The sequence below is a fragment of the Protopterus annectens genome, chromosome 5.part0 (assembly GCF_019279795.1).
Source record: "Protopterus annectens isolate FY-2018-M chromosome 5.part0, PAN1.0, whole genome shotgun sequence".
Taxonomy (NCBI): domain Eukaryota; kingdom Metazoa; phylum Chordata; order Ceratodontiformes; family Protopteridae; genus Protopterus; species Protopterus annectens.
Genome location: NC_056735.1, coordinates 316,397,033 through 316,417,791, shown reverse-complemented (window position 1 = coordinate 316,417,791; position 20,759 = coordinate 316,397,033). Strand labels below are relative to the sequence as shown.

General features: G+C 44.2%; 1 protein-coding gene across 1 annotated transcript in view; it reads right to left on the bottom strand.

Annotated features, from left to right (window-relative positions):
* EIF2S3 (eukaryotic translation initiation factor 2 subunit gamma) overlaps nt 1-20,759 on the bottom strand; it is a 1,527,509-nt gene that overhangs the window by 1,244,145 nt on the left and 262,605 nt on the right. The window lies entirely within an intron of this gene.

The following is a 20,759-nucleotide window of genomic DNA, read 5'->3' as shown; positions in this document are numbered from 1 at the left end:
AGTCCCCTTGTCTTTTTGGCACCAAAAAAAAAACCTCTAGTAAAATCCGGATCCTATCTGGTCTGGTGGGACTTTCTGGATGACTCTTCTTAAATACAGCTGTTCTATTTGAAGAACTGCCTCTCCCCTTAGACTGGGTGGGACGTCTGGGATTCGCTTTGGAGGTTTTGGGTAAGAGTCTAAGGGGATTTGGTAACCTCTGGAAATTATCTTCTGCACCAAAGAGTTGGTGGTAACAGATAGCCAGGTAGTGGGGTGCAGAGAAAAGCATCCCCCGACTGCTTTCACAAGAAAGCTATCAGGCCACTCTTCAGGATAGTGCTGATAAGGCTGTCCAGCGAAGGAATCCCTGGAACTCTGATTACACGGACCCCTTCTGCCTCTGTAGAGGCCTCTTCCAGAAGAGTTGCCCACTCTGCCTCTGGGGGTAAACTTGCCACGTGCGTCATGAAAAGAACCCAGAGACTTTTTGTGCCACAATTTCCCCATTTCTCTGGTTCCTGGAAAAGGGACGCGGAGGAGTGGAGAAACATACACCAACCGCAGACAGGGTCTTGTAGTCCTGTTTACACTTGGCCAACGTGTCCTTCACTTTGGAGCCAAACAGGGAAGACGCTTCCACTGAAGCATTACGGAAGGATGACTTAAAAGGATCCGCAAAGTCACACAGGCCCATCCAGGCATGATGTCTCATAACTACGGCTGAACCCACATGTCTAGCCGCCCCATCGGTTGCATGTGAAATCAACCTCATGGACGAATTAGAAATTGATTCCAGGGTCATTAGCTGTGAGGCTACATTGTCATTAACCTCGTCAGACACTTTTCCTGACAGTACCAGAGGGTTTGGAGAGGAAGTCTCTCTGGAGTCTGGTGAACTGTGCCAGGTAGTCCAAAGACCGAATAGCAAATGTCGATGAAGCAAAAACTAACTTCACCAGTCTGTCCACAGCTCGAGAATTCCTGTTAGGCTATTGGAAAGTATGGCTCTCCTCGGCAAGCTCTTTTGAGGTGGCTGCAGTCACTACCATAGCATCTACCAGTAAACCCTTGGATCAATGAGGAAGTTCTTCAGGAGGAGAAAGGATCTTGTCTGATCTCATGGGGATTGCTTCAACCATGTCAGGGTTCTTCCAGGCACACTGCACCACAAGCTGAGCTAATTCCTCTGCAGGCGGGGTCACCCAGGAGGTAAGATGGTCAAGCATGAAAGACCTGCAGGAAAACTGATTCCTCAGAGGAAGGATTTTTGGGCTTCCAATCACCCCTCTGTTTCAAGATCTCCAGGATGTCTCCAAAGGAGACATCAGGGGGTGATCGTGGGGACCCTTCCCCTTAATCGTAATCTGCATCCTCGGTGAGGGACTCTTCAGGGGAGTCCAGATGCTTCCTCTTTCACTATTTCTTCCTAGGAACCTCCTCACTGGGAGTTTCTGAGGAGGACCCGGAAGAAGGGGCACCCTGCAATAGGGTCTCCTGTGCTCGATCTGGGACAGTGGCCTGTGACAGCTACAGCACAGGGAGAGGACATGGGGATTCAGACGCCCAAGGCTTGCTCATGGAGGCAAGAGCTCCCTCCACTGGCTGGAAACAGGACTGCCCGAAGAGGGATGGGAGCCCGGAACCAAGGACAACCTCCTAACCGGGGTCACACCCCACTCTATTGACTGCAATCCCAGGAGTGGAGCCTCAAGCTGGAAAGTTAGACAGGGTTCCTGGAGCAGTTGACAGCACCGTAGAAAAAGCCGGTGCTGAACTTGGAACCAAGGAAGCCACAGCCCAATTCCGGGCCTGAGGAAGACCCGGTTCCAACGGAACCGAAGGCCAAAGGGTCGACTCCGGGTCTGAAGTGAGGTCCTCTATCGGCATCGAAACAGAGAGTGCCAAGAGAGGCATTGATGCCAAGGGCTTCGGAACCTGCAAGGACGACTAAGGAGGAGAGTAAGATGGAGTTCGTGAAGCAGAAAACCCAAGTCCTAGAAGAGATTGGGGTTTAGAATCAGAAAGACTCCCCTGGCCATCAGCACCTGGTCCACAAGGCACAACACATAGAGTTCGGAGAGGCTCCTGGTGGATATAATGGATATCCCCCAAGGGGGACTCCGGACACTAAGAGACTAAGCCTGTCCCAAGAAGGGGTCCACCAACAGCGAGCATCAAGTCCGAGCTTGTGTGTCTAAAGGCACCACAGTCTCCATTTTTGAGACGAGAAAAGCAGCAGTGTCGGATTGAGTTATCGGAGCTGTGGAAGGGCTTGGAGTCATAACAGTTATCAAGGTCAAGATCTTTGTATTGGTCACATTTGGTGCCATAGACATTGTCGGTGCAGAGGGAGTCTGTCTCGGCGCTAGAGAAATAGACTGTACCGAAGACTGTACCACAGATGAAGACTTCTGCTCTGGTGCAGAAAGTTTTAACATTTTCAGTTTGGGAGTGTATTTTCTCAGAGGGTAAGGAAGGAACTGAGTGGGGCCTGCCTCTTTCTTTGGAGGGGGTTAACCCTCAGACACGGAAAGAGCCTCTGAGAAGGGTGATTTGAGAAGGCCCTTCAGAATCAATTTTTACATTCATTCAGGGTATGAGAACTAAAGCCCGCACAGAAGGAGCAAAGGGGTTGTACAGACAGGTGAAGCACACCCAAACAATAAACACAGTCATCATGGATATCACTACAAGGCATTTTTCTCCCACACTTCAGGAATTGCTTGAACCCCGAAGTGCCCTTTTTATCAGACATGTTAACACCAACAAATTCAACAAAACACAATGAGAAAACTAAGCACACCGAGAGAGAGAGAACCAGCGATGGTACAAAGATTACCAGCAGGTAGTTGACAGGAAAAAGGGGAAGTAGAACTTAGCGATACACAGGTAAAGGAGTTAACACACTATGTAGAAATAAATTAAACTATTTTGGGATAACAGCAATATAAAAAAAATCAGAATATTCCAAAAATATGACAGACTTAGAGAAGAACTGGCTTGAACGCGGCTTTAAGGCAATGCAGCAAATGACATCTGAGGTAACAGGGAGAAGGTGATTATGGGTAAATTCTTAGCTTGAGAGTTTTTGGTTGGCACGAGTTTTGGTATAAGGCAGACTCTGTTCAGAGGGCTCAGAACCGAAGCCATCAATAAATGGAATGAAGATTATCAGATCTACTTGTCTGAGCTTTACAAATCAGGGTTAAGGACCAACAACAATGAAGACTGGTTAGGGTCCAGGGCCATTCTGGCAGCAAAAAGAACCTTTTCCACTTCACTAAGCATACTCTCCTCTTGCACAATTTGTTTAATAGTAAGCACAACCTCAGAAAATGTGTTCCATAAGTGATGAATCATCCAAGCTGTCAGCCTTAGGGTCTTCTAGTTAAGATTAAAAGTGAACCTTTGTTTTAAGATGAAATACACACTCACTGAGGTAAGCTCTATCCCTACCATGTTCAGTAATGGACAGAACCAATGCCACTTCAGCCAAGTGTGTTACAAGAAGTACTTCTAGTCCATCTTCTCTTTTTGATTACCCTGAAAAGACTATCGATTGGAGGAAAGGAAAAATACAGGGAAAAAAAAAAACATTTAACTAAGAAGGTGTCAGTTGTCCGGGCCCCGAGGCTGAGTGTCATGCTGCACAATTTGTACACTTCTTTTGTATAGCAATAAAGGGTCTTTTACTGGCACAACATACATGTGGAGCAAGTTCTGAAAGTAGACTCATTTCAACATCCATTTCTGTGCGTCTTCCAAGATACTCTGTGATAGTACACAAGATGTCTTCAGGGTGACACCTTACACCCGAGCCAAATTCCATGCCTCCATGGCCAGCCTGTCCCAATGGATGGAGGGGAGAATGCCCTCACTTGATGTATCACATGCCAGCTGCATTGTCCAAGAGTTCATGCAAAGCCCCTGGATACCACTTCCATTTAAAAGCTGGCTGTAATGTCTGAATGTTTTTATGTCAAAAATTACAGCCATTATGGGAATGCATACAGGCTTGTGTTAATGAGCTTTGTATTTTGAATAACAAGTAATGCTTCCACCACAAAAGATGCACAACAGGTAACCTGTCAGGGAAAACATACCCTACAGCAACAAAAAAAGAGTTACCTTGATTGGTGTGGAGCCAAATTCAGATAAGGGACCAATTCCTGATGTCTTTCTGTGGTGAAGACTGGGGCCAACATTGAGTTTACAACACTGTTCATGCAGAGTAATATCACAGAAGACATTAAGCAGATCAGAGTCCCTGGCAGCCCAAACCAAAGTGTTCCAATCAGCGGAAACTATTTCTCAAATGAAAAGCACATGAAGTCCAACTAGACTATGTGCGGGCATTGCTTACTGCACAGCAGCAGCATAACCTAAAGAACACCGACCATATTCAACCTCAAGAGGTAGGTTCCAAGCAAAAATAGCTGTCACTTACTCCCCTGGTTAATACAATTGAAGACCAGGAGAACACATACAGGTTAAATATAATGTATGTGTTTTGGGACTACCTGAAAATGCTGAAAGGGAGCAATCCACAAGAGTTGATCTTGAGTATATTATTGAAAGATCCCATCATGTCACTCCGAGGGTTCCAAAGAAGTTTCGCACACAACTTATTTTTAAATGTCTAAATCACATGACCCAAGAGATTATGCATAAAACCAGGTTGATAGATCACCACTTCTGTTTCCAGATCATATACGTTTTGGAGAGAAAGAGAGATAATACCAGGTGCAGTTACATTTTCCTACCGTTCTTTGAATTACAAGATGGGGATAGATGCATTCCTTTTCTGCAGTGGATGAGGTAGAGAAATTTATACTTTTTTTTTGGACACAAAAAAAGACAGTTCTTTTCTGAAGTAGTCAAGGATAAAATGGACGTGTCACATTCTCCTCCAAATGTTGTAAGAAGGGAAAGACCAAACACCCCCTTCCCCATCAAAATCAAAGAAGGCTCTGAGGGAAGCTTTTCAGAAAGTGCCTTGAGTGAGTGGAAAACAAGCCAGTATAGGACCCTCAAGGAAACGGTCAATAAATTCTGCCCCCTTGTCATGTTATTTAATGCTGATGAGTATGTTACTGACCCAGACTTGCTCTGTACAGAAACAGAACTCTAGGAAGTGGAGATGATCCATTTGTTCCGACAATGGAAACACAGACCTAACACTTATCATGGGGAGATTACCAGCTCCTACCTAAATCAGTGACAGACAGCCATCTTGTTTTTTTCTTTGAGTTGGGCTGTATCATTACAATATCATCTTCTACTGACAAGTTCAATTTGGAAGAACAGTGGTTGCTGGATGCAACAAGTCTCTTGTCTTGTGGGTTCCATTTGGATTACATGCCCTGGGAAAAATGAAGTACCGAATACAAGCTTTCTTTTGGAGAGAGACATTTGTTTGGTAAGGGTTGCCTAATCTATTTTAATACCATTGCTGTTTTAGGTTGATGGGGTGAGGGTTTTTTTCTTCTAAAAATCACTCTTTCACCCATCTCTGGTGCCAGAAGGTATGAGGTTAAGACCACTACATCACCTAGTTTAGCCAACTCCAATGCAGATGGAGACCATATTAAAATTCCTTTCAGTGAATCTAATAAGGAATGTCTACTCCTCAGAAACAAAGCTATTAAGATTTACCTGGGAATAATTAAGACGAAGGTGGTCCAACAGGAATCTAAACAAAAGAGGAGGTTTAAAGCGCAGATATTGAAAAGAAAAAAGTGGAAGAGTTGGGGCACAGCAAGTGTGTTTCAGCCAAAAGGGAGCCAACACTGGTATTCTCTAGGTTAGGCTAAAACCTCTGAAGTCACCAATACTTAGTGTAGACAAAGGTACATTAGCAGTTTGAGCTTTATACAGTAAGGGAATTTCTATGGCTTCAATACAAATGGCACCTCTGACATTTCACTTTTTTTTTTACAAAAAACACTCACAAACACCAGCTGAAAATCTGTATACACAAGCTGGCTCTGATAGATGGCTGGAGAGAACTCCACTCATTGGAGGAATATTACACCATAAATCACGCTTCAAATGAAATTATACCCACCACATGGTCTGACCACGCTAGCATAGTGATGACACTTCCACTAGAAAAAAGGAAAGCTAGGCATCTTGCACAGAAATTTGACCCTTTGTTACTCAAATCACCTTCAGACCAACTGCATCATAGGCATGAAATCTTACAATTTTGGTCAGGGGCTCAAAATGACATCTTGGTAGGGGCTCAAAGGGGCTGTTAAATTTATCCAAGCAATTAAGTACAGGGAGCGAATAAAAGACATTTCTCAACAAGAGCATCTTACAATGAGTAAGTTAAACTCGATACCAACGATCAACATGTCAGGAAACTAAGGGGAGCTTTCATCAAGACTTTTTAGCAGCAAAAGTGCTCATGTTTCCTAAGCCTAACAAGCATAAAAATAGAAGTTATGTACTCACCATAACATTCCATGTTTGTAGTCCATCTCACCCTTCATTCTTACATATGGGATCGGAGTCGATCCTCTGCTTCGACTCAGCCTATATACAAGCTGGAAGTCTTATAGTTGGGCTCATGGCTAGGTAGGTATCCCATGGTGCACCAGTATAATCCCCAGATCTTGTTTGCTGCTAACTAGGAGAGATAATAAGAAGCAAATACTAAAACGTCTCCATAAAAAAGGATAACATTTTTCTGTCTCCAGGTACTTCCAGGATGGGGGTAGGAGGGAGGGTTTGTATGAATGAAGGGCGAGATGGACTACAATCATGGAACGTTATGGTGAGTACATAACTTCAAGTTCTGCAGCCCTATCGCACCTTCATTCTTACATATGGGACAGCGTCCCTAACTCCTTATTCTTGGGTGGCACAAGGAAAAATACTCATGAGTACCATGGAACCAAATGATGCTCTACCCCCCTGGAGGTTAAATCCAATTTGTAATGAGTAATAAAAGTGTGAGGGGTAGCCCACGTTGCTGCTGCAAAAATATTATCAAGTGGGACCCTGGCTTGAAAGGCTGCAGCGGTAGACTGAGATCTGGTAGAGTAAGCCTTAATTTTAAAGAGTAAAGGTCTACCCTTGGAGTTGTAAATGTAAGCTATATAGCTAGAAATCCAATTAGAGTGTGTTACTTTGGAAACTGGTAAGCCTGACCTGGATTCGGAGAAGGAAATAAATAATTGATCTGATTTCCTTAGTCCAGTGCAAATAAAAACATAATTGTCTGTGGACATCCAGCTGACGAAACCTGTATTCAGCTGCGTTGGAATGATTTGGAAAGAACACCGGAAGTTCTATGGATTGATTCAAGATGGCATGGGAAAGTACAGTTGTGTACACTTACCATAAATGCAGATAGAGTGTATTCACTGTTGCAGTCATCACATTTGGGTTATCTGCTTGCAGTAGCCCTCAGTCAGCCTGATTATCAAAGTCTTGGGTCCTGCGTCGGTTGCTATCTCATCTTCCACGACGTCAGGAAGTCAGGGGTATAAAGCATGCAGGCAACACCATTACATCAGTTTTTCTTGCCTCACGTCAGGTGCTCCCATAATGGGAAGCAATTCTATACAAGGTTAGACCTCCAACAAAAAAGCAAATACACCAAAAAGCTTTAAGCATAGTCAACAAGAAAAGAGGTATAGTCAATGGAAGTCAGGGGGCTGGAGGGAGGGCAACCAGGACTGCAACAGTGAATACACACTAATATCTACATTTATGTTGAGTGTACACAACTGTACAATGTTCTTCGTGTTTCACTGTTGCAGTCATCACATTTGGGTAGATTCCCAAAGCTAAGGATGGGAGGAGGAAATTAGATAGCATTAAGACCAGCTATAAGGCCCTGCAAGATTGCAGTGGCAAACCCAGCTCTGGATTTAGAAAAAACATGGCAAGTGGTAATGCTTGGTGAAGGTATGTACAGAACTCCAGGTAGCAGCTTCTAGGATGTCCCTGGTAGGGACACCTCTGAGAAAGACTGTAGAGGGTAGATGCAGCCCTGGTTGAATGTGGTCTAATCTCCTGTGGGGTAGGTTTTCCATGGTGCTTACAGCAGAAAAGAATGCAGTGGCCTATCCACTTAGAAATTGTTTGCTTTAAAATGGCCTTCCCCTCTGCCCCTGCAGCAAATGCTATCACAGTAGCTGTTCATATTTCCTGAGAGGTTTAGTCCTGTCCAAGTAAAATCTAAGTTGTCTGTGCACGTCCAATGAGTGCAGTATTCGTTCTCCCTTGTTCTGTGGATTAGAAAAGGCAGGCAAATGAATGGACTGATTAAGGGCCACACCGGATACCACCTTGGGCATGAAGGAGGGCTTGGTCCTGAGGGGAAACCCTGTCCGCATGAAAGATGATGAAAGGCTCCACTGCCATGAGGGCCTGTAATTCAGACACTCTTCTTGCTGAAGTGATGGCTACAAGGAAGGCTGTTTTCCAAAAAGGAATTTAAACTCTGCATTTGCAGCTGGCTCAAAGGGAGGCAGAGTGAGTTTTTCCAATACAAAGTTGAGGTCCCAGGATGGAGTAGGGGCTCTCCTGGTTGGTCTTAAGTTTTTGGAACTGCTTCAACGTTGGATGAGAGAAGAGGGGTGGTTCTGTATTGTAATGAGCTGAAATGGCTGAAGCATGAATTTTGATGGAGGAAAAGGAAAGGCCCCTGTGAAGCATCTCAGTTAAGTATTGGAGAATCGGAGGTAAATTAGGTACTGCTGTGCCCATCCCCCGCGTTTGGCTCCAGGGACAGAATCTTTTCCATTTGTCAGCATAGGATTTTCTAGTACTAGGCCTCCTTGCCTCCAGAATAACATCCATCACTTGTTTACTGAGGAAAGGTAACTGAGAGATCAGGTAATTAAGCCAGGCTGCCAGGTTCACGGTTTGAAGCTGCGGGTGCAGAATCTGGCCCTCCTGCTGGGACAGCAGGGTAGGGGGTCTGAGGCAGGTGCCACGGTGTCAGCAGTGACACACTGCGCAAGTGGGGTTACCAGTGCTGGCGTGGCCAGTCTGGTGCAATCAGTATTCTCCTTGGTTTGTCCCGTTTGATCTTTAGTAGTACCTTGGAGAGGCAGAGGGGGAAAGGCATAGACTGATAGGTTTTTCCAGGTGAAAGATAGGGCATCCACTTTCCAAGCTTTGTTTGTGGGGAGTCCTAGTGCAGAATTTCTCAAACTGTTAGCTCTGGGGGTTAACTTACTGACATCGGTTTAGAGCAAGAAAAAAAAGGTTCCCCAACGGGGTACTTCGCTTAGTTGAAGACTTCAGTTCTGAAACTCAAAATTGAAAATTTCAGGAGTCAGCCGACCGGCACTTGCGAATGCTTCTGCTTCGGGCACTGCATGGCAAGAAAGACTGGGGTAATGGTGTCACCTGCATGTTTTATACCCCTGGCTACCTGTCATCATGGAAGATGACAGCAACCGAAGCAGGAACTAAGACTTTGATAATCAGGCCGACTGAGAACTACTGCAAGCAGATAACCCAAATGTGAGGACTGCAACAGTGAAACACGAAGAACATCAGACCTTGGGGACAAAGGAAGGATTAGTACAAAGGGACATCCTGTCTTTGTGAAAAATGAGGTAAGGGGGTTTTTCACAGATGATGCTTGCAACTCTCGACATCACATTGGTTGTCCCTGGAATGTGCATTGCCACCAGAAAATGCTGGGAAGGTATCGCCCATTTCCAAACTTGCATGGCCTCTCGACAGAGTGGGTAATATCTGGTTCCGCCCTTTGTTGATATACCATACTACATATGCGTGAGTGTATTGCAATAGTCCCCAGAGGCAGAAGGTCGTGAGTGCTTGCAATGCCAGGAGCACCACCCTCATCTCTAGAATGTTTATATGCAGGTGAGCCTCGCGATCTTGCCATGTGCTTGGACAGTCCTGCCTAGATAATGTCCCCCACCCTATCCTTTAGGCATCTGTGATCACAGTGGCAACGGGTTGGTGAGGAACAAATTAAGTGCCCGTGGTTAACTGATTGGTTAGAGTCCACCAAAGCAGGTCCTTCTTGCAAGAGTCTGTCAGCAAAATGTGGTGAGATAATGGTAGATGCTGAAAGGACCATTGAGACGACAGGAGCAAAGAATCCTCATGTGTAGTCTGGCTAGTGGCACTAGTAATATGGTGGAAGCCATGGTCACTAGAAGCTGCAGAATAGTCTTGGCTTTGACCTTTCATAAGGGAAGATGTTGAATTTGAAGAACCGGATTCTGTGCTTTCTACAGGAAGATGAGCCAACATGTCTACTGTGTCTATCTCTGCACCTAGAGAGAGGGCAATAACGCAGATTTTTCCCTATTTATAGAAATTCCAAGCTGGGCACAAAGCTGAATGGCAGCATCCCTGGTCTGAAGTAGATGCCTGGTGGGGGCGGTCAAGAGCCAGTCGTCCAGATATAGAAACACCTGGAATAGTCTACATCTCAGGTGAGCTGACACTACCGCCATACACTTGGTGAACACCCTGGGGGCTGTGGTGAGACCAAAGGGCAGAGCACGAAATTGGTAATTGAATGGCTCCCATTCGGAAGGTGTAAATGACTCCTCGACGCCCTGTCCATTTTTATGTGGTAGTAGGCGTCTTGCAGCTCTATTGAGCACATGCAATTGCCTTTCCCAAACAACGAGAGGAGAGTGCAGTGTCACCATCCGGAACTTGTCCTTTACTGATTCGTTCAATCTGCTGAGTCCAAAATAGCCCTCCAGTCCCCTGTACGTTGTGGCACTAAAGAATCTGAAGTAAGTTCCGGATCCTATTTGGTCTGCTGGGACGGTTTGGATGACTCTTTTTGACAGTAACTTGTTGACCTCCACAGTTGCCTGATCCCTGTGATTGGGTGGAACATCCAGGATCCTCTTGGGAACAAAAGGGAGAGAAAAGGGTATGACATAACCTCTGGTAATTATTCTTTGTACCCACTTGTCTTGAGTGATACCCAGCCAGGCTTCTGGATACAAAGAAATGTGACCCCCGACTGGCCCCAGAGAAGCACAGTCGGGCCACACATCAGGAGCGCTGCCCCAAAAGGAATCACAACCTCCCTGGTTCTGTGGACTGCCCCTGCCTCTAGGGTGACATCTACCATTTCCTCCTCCTCTTTTGCCTCTGAAGGAGGAGTCACACTGTGCACCCTGAAAAAGCCTCCGGGACTTCTTGAACCACATTTTACCACCCCTCTGACCCTTAGGATATGGTCTAGAGGGAACAGTAAAACGTACTCCCACAGCAAAGTGTTTTTCAGGACTGAAAAGGTTCGGTTCCAGGCATCCCTGTCGGAGCTGACCGGGGAGCTTCAGCTCCTAGACACCACGGACGGCACCAAGAGTGTCGGAGTGGAACCCTGCTCCGAAACAGCCACAGGGGGAGCTGGAGCAGAGGGTTCCACCAGAGGAACCAAACACTCTGGCTCCGAAAGACCAGCATGGCTCGGAGGAGGAATGATCGAAGGGGGCTTAACGGACTCGTGGCTCCAGAGCCAACTGGGTCAGAGCCAACAACAATTTAGGTAAAGCAGATGACTTCCACAGTCACAGCACTACCCCTCTCCACAACTTCTTCCAATAAACTCCTGGAAGACAGAGTAGGAGTCCTGGATCTCTGCAGTATCGGAGACTTCATTATAGGGGAGACCGGTAGAGGATCCATAGACCAGCTCAGTGAAATACTCTCAGCAGTCGGCTCCGAGTTACTTGGGGCCGGCCCTGTACTCACAACAGTACTCTCAATTGGCACAGAGCTCTGTGGAGCCGATGAGACAGTGGACTTGTCTGATTTAGTGACTTTAAGAGGTGGCTCCGAGACACCAGCCGGTGCCAAGAGGGCCTCTTAGAGAACTTAAACTTTTCCTTTATAGAAGAGGAGGAACAGCTAGCCAGATCTTCCTTAAAGGAAGGTTTAAAAAGACCTTTTAGGATGAGCTTATATTTTCGTTCTTGCAACACCCTAGCACTGAAAGAGTGGAAAAATAAGCAAGTTTCCTGTAAATGGATGGCCCCCAAACAGTAAACGCAGTGACTGTGGCCATCCATTACAGACATCTTCTGTGAGCATTTAATACATTTCTTAAAGCCAGATGGCATATGGTCCTTACTTTCTTTAGACATTCTCACAGAGATGAGCACACACACAGAGAAAAAAGGAGAGGGAAGACTAGGTCCTCTAATTTAAACGGGCCTAGCCCTGCAGGAAGGGAAACTGAGAAACTAGGTTTTCTAACTAAAACAGACCTAGAGAGTTACAATAAGCAGAGAAGTTCACACACTCAAGCAGGAATATTAAACAAGGAAACGGAACCTAGTTCTGTTAACAGTAATCAAAGAAGCAAGCGGGAATCCGGAAAAACTCAGACTTATAACTAAGGATAAAACAGAACCTCATTCTGTTAACAATGGTAACAATTTAACAAGCGTGAATCCGCAAAAAAAATTGACTTATGCCTAACACATAATTTAAGAGAGCGCAAAAGGCACCTACAAATACTAAGTCTATTAAAAAACACGAAAACGAGCATACAGGACACCAATACTAAGAAGTCAAAAGGCCAAAGATTGCACCAAATGGCGCAGTTATAAAGACTAACTATTCTAAATTGCAAAGTACGCTGTGACTAAATAATGATACAACAGTTTTGGACTAAAACAGTCCAAAAATTTTCAAATAAATTTAAGTAAAGGCAAAACATAGCCAAAGAAAAGTACAACCGAACTCGTCGACGTGGCAAATGAGATCTGGGGATTACACTGGTGCACCATGGGATACCTACCTAGCCACAAGCCAACTAGAAGACTTCCAGCTTGTAAATAGGCAGAGTCGGAGCCGAGGATCGGCTCCGATACCATATGCAAGAATGAAGGTGAGATAGGACTACAGAACATTCAAGGTCTAGTAGTTATAGAACCATTTCATTCCTTCAGTAAGAATTAGAAATATTTAAGATTATTCCCAATTAACTTTTTTGCCATCATTCTTAAACAAGGCTTTATGAGGCATAAAACTGGCAGCCAGGATCTCAAGAATTTGGTTAGATATGCAGAAGTGGTGTTAGTAACATAATATTGAAGGGGCAGTAATCCCAATTCATTTTTGGAAAGCATTCGACTCCCTATATTGGGCATTTACCTTGTATTTTTTCAACCACTTACATTTTCCAAAGGTTTTCATTCCTTTATGTAAGCTACTGTATAAACCACCTTATGAAACACTACATCTAATGGGATAGCATCTACAACTCAACACCTACAGTGGGGGTACGAGACAAGGTTGTCCACTAACCTCAATGTTGTTCTTACTGCCTACATAAAGTTTATATATAATAAAAGCATATATGCATTGCTTCTCTGAGTTATGGTGCTCTGCAATCTACATGGTTCGCAGATGTCTGGATTACATAGGTATCACACCCACAATGGGGCTATAATGATGTGTTAGCCAGTTTCAAATACTCCGTACACAGAACAGACATGAAAGTAAAAATGGTGCTTTTCCTCTCTTCTCCCTGAGAAAAGGGGGATACCTCTTCTTACTCCAAGAATGAAGCAAAGGGTAGTGTTAGAATGTAGATATCTAGGCATATGCACAACATCTGACATTACCAAAGCAACACCACATAGTTATAAAACTTAAATACACAACAGGCAAACAAGATGCTTTGCTGGAAAGTTTTACTCCCTTTTCTCACAAAACTACTAATTATTAAAATGTACATTTTCCAAAAATCCATACTTCTAAGAAATATTCAGTTTCTTTGGAAAGATTAGTTTCATAGAACCAGTACAAAAAGCTATGCCTTTCAAGTCTAGGTGAACTGGAGCTTCCAAACCTCAAAAACTACAATGACGAGGTGGTAAAATGTATGTACATACTCTATATTCAGCACAAGGCCAATTTGAATGAGTCTTCAGTTAGAAATTATCAATACAGCTATACAGCAAAAGATATATGTGATAACTCGATAAATGGCAGGATACCAGTAAGCTATGCAAGAAATTTCATGTGTTTTACAAAAAATGACCTGGCTCACTATATTAAAAAAAAAAAAAAAAAAAAAAAGGGGGTACAGCTGAGACCTTGTTGACCCAATGGGCCCAAATTCTACTTGAAGGATAGGACTGGCTGATGACGTTTAACTAATGCAGACACACAGGCAGACACACAGGCAGACACACAGGCAGACACACCTTTGTTCAGCTTTAATTTTTTTACCAGACTAACAAGTGCAGCATAATCTGAAAAGATTATTTGAAAGATGCTGGACTAATACAACAGGGTGCTGGCATTGTAAAGAATACCTGTATAAGAACTTACCATAACCTTAGATGTCTTTCTCTTCCATTTTGCAGTATTTATAACAAAAAGGAGTTGCTGCCTGCAGCACCCCACAGTCCGGCCAGTATACCAAAGTCTTTGCAGCAGGAGGGTACGTGTGACGTCCACTACCAGGCCCATAAACCAACGTTGGTTATAAAAGTGACATCTGCATGTACCCTCATCAGAATTGTTTTGCCACATATAATAGTGCTCCTGTGGATTATCAAGGAGGATCCTAGTAGGAGACCTTTAGACTTGCATGTAGGCCAGGACAAAGGAGTAGGTTGGCTGTGTGGAGGAGAGTTGAGACTGGGGAAGATTATGACTGTGTGCCCACAGGCAGTTCATGGAGATGAAGTCAGTAAGGAAAGGGGGGGGGCAGGTGGGGGGGGACTGAATACTGCAACATGGAAGAGAAAGACATTAAGATTACAGTAAGTTCTTACACAACTATTCTATGTCCTTCTATTCTCATGTTGCAGTATTCATAACAGTAGGGAGAATACCAGAGCTTTAAATATGAACCTGGGTGGAGGAAAAGTTTCCATAATCAACTAGGCCCTGGAGGACTGTCCTGGCAAAGTTTGCTCTTCCTTGAGATGCCATGTCCACCTTGTAGTGCTTGGTGAAGGTGTGCACCGAGGTCCAAGTGGCTGCTTCTAGAATGGAGGTGGAGTCTATGCCTTTGAAAAAGGAGGTAGAGGAGGTAGCTGCTCTGGCAGAGTGAGGTTTAACATGACCTTGCAAGGCTTTCCCATGATGGGAGTAGCACAAGGAAATGGATTTGGAAATCCATGAGGAAATGGTCTGTTCTCAGACAGCCTTCCCTACGGCTCTAGGAATGGAATAATTGGCCAGATTTCCTAATAGACTGAGTTTGGTCTAACATCTGAGTGGTCTGTGTACATTCAGGGAATGTAGGATCCTTTCTAAAGTGTTTTGTGGATGAGGGTAGAAAACTGGCAGGTTAATGGTTTGATTTAATGAAAGTTCATTAGCTACCTTGGGCATGATGGAAGGGTTAGTCCTGAGAGCCACTCTGTCTTTATGGAAAACAAGGTAAGTAGAGGTGGCCATAAGGGCTTGTATCTCGGAGACCCTCCAGGCAGAGGTAAGGGCTACTAGCAGAACTGTTTTCAGGGTATCTAGTTTCAGGGAAACTGAGTGAGCTAGTTCAAAAGGAGTTGAGGTTAGTTTTTCTAAAATGAAATTTAGGCCCCAAGAAGGGGGAATGGGTTTCCTGGAGGGTCTGATGTGGAGAACTCCTTTCAGAAAAAGCTAGACTTCCAGTCTGGATGCCAGAGGGGGTGAAATGGGCAAACAGGCAGAAATGGTAGACAAGTGGACTTTGAAGAATAGGTTAGTCCTGAGTGAAGTAACCCACACAAATAGGAAATGACTCTTGGTATCGGAGTAGTAAGTAGGTCCTGCTTATTCCTTTGACACCACTTAGAGAATCTGTGCCACTTTGCTATACAATTTCTCCTAGTGCTAGGTTTTCTGGCCTCCTGCAGAACATTAAGTACATCCTCTGAATATAGGTGTCTGTAAGGGATTAGAATCCCAACACCCATAAGGTCAGTTTCAGGTTGTTAACCTGTGGATGGAGTAGGGATCCCTTGTCCTGTGTGAGTAGGTCTAAATCGGTGGGGTAACCTGCGGTGATTCCAAAAGCAGAACTGGTTGAGGACACACCACGACAATAAGAAGTCGACCGTTTATTGAAATAAAATACAGTAAAAATGAAAAATAACGCATTCCCAGTAAGCGCTTTCACATTCCACATGAATGCTTCATCAGACAATTTTAAGCACCGAGTTTCTCTCTCCAGTAAATACTGTGTAGCCAATAGATTTGAGATGAACATAGCATTTTTAAATTTTAGAGACAAGACCAACTTCAGTTTTTCAGATAGGTATGCGTGAACAAGATACTATAAGTTGGATGGGTTACACAAAGGAGGATTTTCATATAATTCAGAGTTATGATATTTTTAGTTTGGTATAACTTGACAGGAGACAGTTACATATTTTTATGAATAGATAGTCCAGTTTAGATTATAGTAAAAAACATGAAGCACTAAGCACTTTATAATGGATATGTTAGAAATGAATACTCTAAGATTCTGCATTCAGAAGTATATGGGGTGCAGCATTCAGAAGTATATGGGGTGCAGCTTGAGATTCCGGCCCGAATGTCTTGACCTTCTTCCTCAGCAGCTCGTCAGATGGGCCTACTCCTCCTTCCATACCGAGCGCTAAGTGACGTAGCCTTTGATTCTCTAAATACAACTTCAGTGTCACTAGGCTTTTGGGGACGAATGATTTACAAATAGGGCAGGACGTATGGTCAACTAGACTAATACTTCCTGACTGTACTCACCCTGAATTCTGGTTGTCTAGCCTTCACAGTCACCATAATACTACCAACCCATTAATATTCACCTGGATTAGACTGATCTGTTTGTCTTTCACAGGATTAATCTTCAAACACTGGAATGTTTGGCTGAAATGAGGTTTTCTGTTTCTTTAAACTTCATTAACAATTTTCCCCACTGACACCCCCTAACACCGACATACGAGTGAAATTCTTGGCGTTTTTTTCTTCCCAAGGTACAAGAACCAATAACTTGGTTATCGAATTCTATTAACTTGTTTCAGTATTTTGTTAAAGAACTGTATGGCTACTAGTTTACACAACATATCTATGCAAGTTAAATTATATATTAGTATACTGAACAGGAGCACGGACTTGATTTTCTTTAAGTTGTGTGACATGAACAGTGTTAGAGCAAATACTTTTTTACTCTTCAATGCCTGTAATAAACTTTCTGCTTATCACCTTTAATCATGGATTGGTTACAAGAATGTGTTTATTATCATTGTTGTTCTATATTTCTATATTTGTATTTGTTATTCATTTCAAGAAAGAAAGAAATTGGTCAGGAAAAAAAAAAAAAGTCACCTTCTTTTAGGTTCTCTGAGCACAAAGCTATTCAGAGCAGGGCCCACAAGCCATGTCTCTTGAATGTGTGTCAAGTGTTTAGATGTCCAGGTTTGGCTTGAATCAGAACTGTGACTGAAATTCATCTGTTTTATACACCAAAAGACTTCCTGACACAAGGCAGCAAATGGATGGGGCACTGTAGGGAGTAGACATGCTAGCACTATCCATTCTAAAGTTACCTCTGCAGTTTAAGAGAAGATATGGGGGAGGACATAAGGACTACGGATGCTGCCCCAAAGTACCAAGGAATTTTTGGACAGTAATCACATTCTGTGGCTTAACTGGGGAAAAAGCCGAAAGAAGAAGAAGAAGAAGAACATTTTGTGGCTTTAAGGAAGTGAAGTCAAAAATAGTTCCCTTCTGTGAAGGGGAGCAATGCACAAAAGCAGTGTCCAGAACTAGAAATTAGACTCTCTGAAAAAAGTATTAACTGCAATTTGAGCAAGCCCGGGGAGTAAAAAAAAGTACAGTTGTGTATATTTACCACAAACAAATGTTACAGTGCATTCACTGTTGTAGTCCTGGCTTGTGGGATTTCCTGCTGTGGAAGCCCTTGGCTGGCCAAACTACCACAGTAAAAATCTCCGCACGCCTAAGGTTGGCGGACATCTTACCCAGACATCAGTACGCTTGGGTATAAAGGGAGTCAGTAGATGCCATGACATCAGCTTTGCCTTGGCCCTTAGACAGTAAGAGCCCCCAGGATGAACAATAAAACCAAGGGTCAAAGGTAGAACGAAGGGCTCTGCAGGATAGCCAAACAGGGGGTCCTTTGGTTAGTGAGGATAGAAGCAGACTACTACTACAGACAAAAGGAGGGAGGGAACGAAGACTGCAACAGTGAATACACTCCAACATCTATATTTATGGTAACTGTACACAACTGTACTACATTTTTCATGTTTCACTACTGAAGTCCTGACTTGTGGGATGACTCCCAAAGCTGAGATGAGGCTGAAAGGCAGATTACGGAAAAGAGAGGATGCCCTGCAGATGGCAGTGGCAAATCCTGCTCAAGACTTGAGGGCTGATAAGTGGTAGTGTTTGATAAAGGTATGCACATTTGACTAGGTAGCAGCCTCCAAAATGTCTTTGGTAGACTCTCCTTTCGGGAAGGTAGCAGGGGGCCCTAGAAGAGAGTCTTTACAGTTTCGGGAGGCTTTTTACCATGATGTCTATAACAAAAGGAAATACAGCGAGATCAACTTGGAGATGGTTTGTTTGGAGACTCCTTTCCTTTCATAGCCAATGGCAAAGGAGACTGAGTTGGTCTGATTTTCTGACAGATTTAGTTCTTGTCATGATGGTAGTGAAGCTGTCTGTGCACATCCGAAGAGTGAAGAATCCCCCCCCCAAGTTCTGAGGTTTAAAGAAGAAGATGCCCTGCAAGTGTATAGCGCGATCACCTTGGGGATAAATAATGGATTAGTACGGAGTGATACTCAGTCTAGGTGAAACATGAAAAAGGGTTCCAATGCCATGAGAGCTTGCAGCTCAGAGACACTGCTAACTGATGCGACAGCCAGTAGAAGGGTAGTCTTCCAAGATAAGAGCTTTAATTCAGCAGAAGTTGCCCATTTGAAAAGAGGGCAGCGTAAATTTTTCCACAAAAAATGAGGTCCCATGGTTGTGTGGGTTGTCTCCTGGAAGGTCTGATGTGAATCACTCCCCAAAGGAATTGTTTCATGGGTGGGGGGGGGGGCATGAGGAAGCATAGGTATGTGGGCTGAAATGGCAGAGTGAATTTTGATGAAAGAAAAGGATAGGCCTCTGTCAACCAGGGTAGCCAGCTAATTTAAAATGTCAGAGATATTGGCCGATTTAGGATTGAGGCATTGTTGCTGACACCAAAGGGGGAATCTTTTCCCCTTGGTTGAATATGATTTACAAGTACTAGTTCTTCTAGCCTCTGAGAATTTCTTGAACTTGTCTGCTTAGAGTATGCTCAGAGAAGCATTTGGGGAATTATGCAGGTTGAGAGTTTGAGAGTCTGCAGAGGTTGAGATGCACAAACCTCCCCCTGTCCTTAGTCAGACGGTCCACTCTCTGAGGTAACTCCCATGGGTTTTTGTTGGTTAAACTTAGTAGCAGAGGATACTGGTGCTGTTGGGACAGTCTGGGGACTATCAAAATGATCCTTGAGCCTTCTTCCCTGATTTTTGGGAGGACCCATGGAGGAAGAGGCAGGGAAGGGAATGCATGAAGAAAAGGGTGGCTCCAAAGGAAGGAGAAAGCATCTGTCCTTCAGGCTGAGGGTAGTTTGCTCCTAGAACAGAATCTTTTCAGTTGAGCATTTTCATTGGTGGCAAAGAGCCATCTGCAGGGATCCCCATTTCTGGACTATGCTGAGAAATGTTTCCCCAATGCAGACACCACTCATGGAGGTCCCTCAAGTTCCTGCTGAGATGATCTGTTATGGTGTTTTGTGTCCCTGGGAGGTACTGTGCCACAAGGTGCAACCCCAAAGAGAGAGCCATCTCCCAGACCTGCATCACTAGTTGACAAAAAGGGTAAAAGTGAGTATCCCCCGATTTATACACCACATGACTGTAGTGTTGTCTGTTTTGACAAGCAGGTCCTCTTGTTTCCACTGATTGTTTAAAGCTACTAGGCACTTTTTGCACTGCCATCGGTTCTTTCCGGTTCATGTGCTTATGTTTGAACTGATTTTCCCATTTGCTCTGGTATTGAAGATGTTGGAAATGAGCCCCCCAGGCTGCCTCTGAAGCATCTGTGGTTAAAGTTTGGCCCTGAGAGATGAACCTGAAGGGGAGGCCCAGGTTCTGGGCACATGCCTGTGTCCACCATGCAAATTCCCCCTTGATGCAAGGGATCAGTTGCATTTCTGTCTCCTGGGACTATAAGTGCTGGACCCACAGATTCTTGAGGTACCACTGGAGCTTCATATGTAGCCTGGTCAGAGGAATCATGAGGATACAAGATGCCATGTAGCCTAATGCTCTGAGGAATTCCCTGGCTGAGGCACTGTCTCTGCATAATGTTTTGGAAGTACTGAGTCAGGAATGAGAGACCTTTTTTGGAGGGAGGCCTTTTGAAAGGAAGAATCCAGAAGAGCCACCAGCAGGAAGACTATCCTGGTGGATGGATCAGTGTTGGATTTGTGAAGATTTACAGTGAACCCCAAGGAAGTGTGGAGGTTCTGAGTGAAGGTCAGATCCTCGAGCAGCTTTGACTGGCTCGTGGCTTGAATGAGGCAGTTGTCGAGATAGGGGGAAATTTGGATCCCTCTTGTTCTGCAGAAGGCGATCACAGGAGCTAAACACTTTGTGAAGACTCTGGCAGCAGTAAACAAGCCAAAGGGCAGTGCAGAGAGATGAAAGTGACTAGTACCTGCTCTGCAAGATACCTCTATAGGAATGTGCAAGTAAGAATATTTTAATTCTAAGGTGACCACTAAGGCCTGGTGGGCTATCATGACAAGAAGTTTTTGA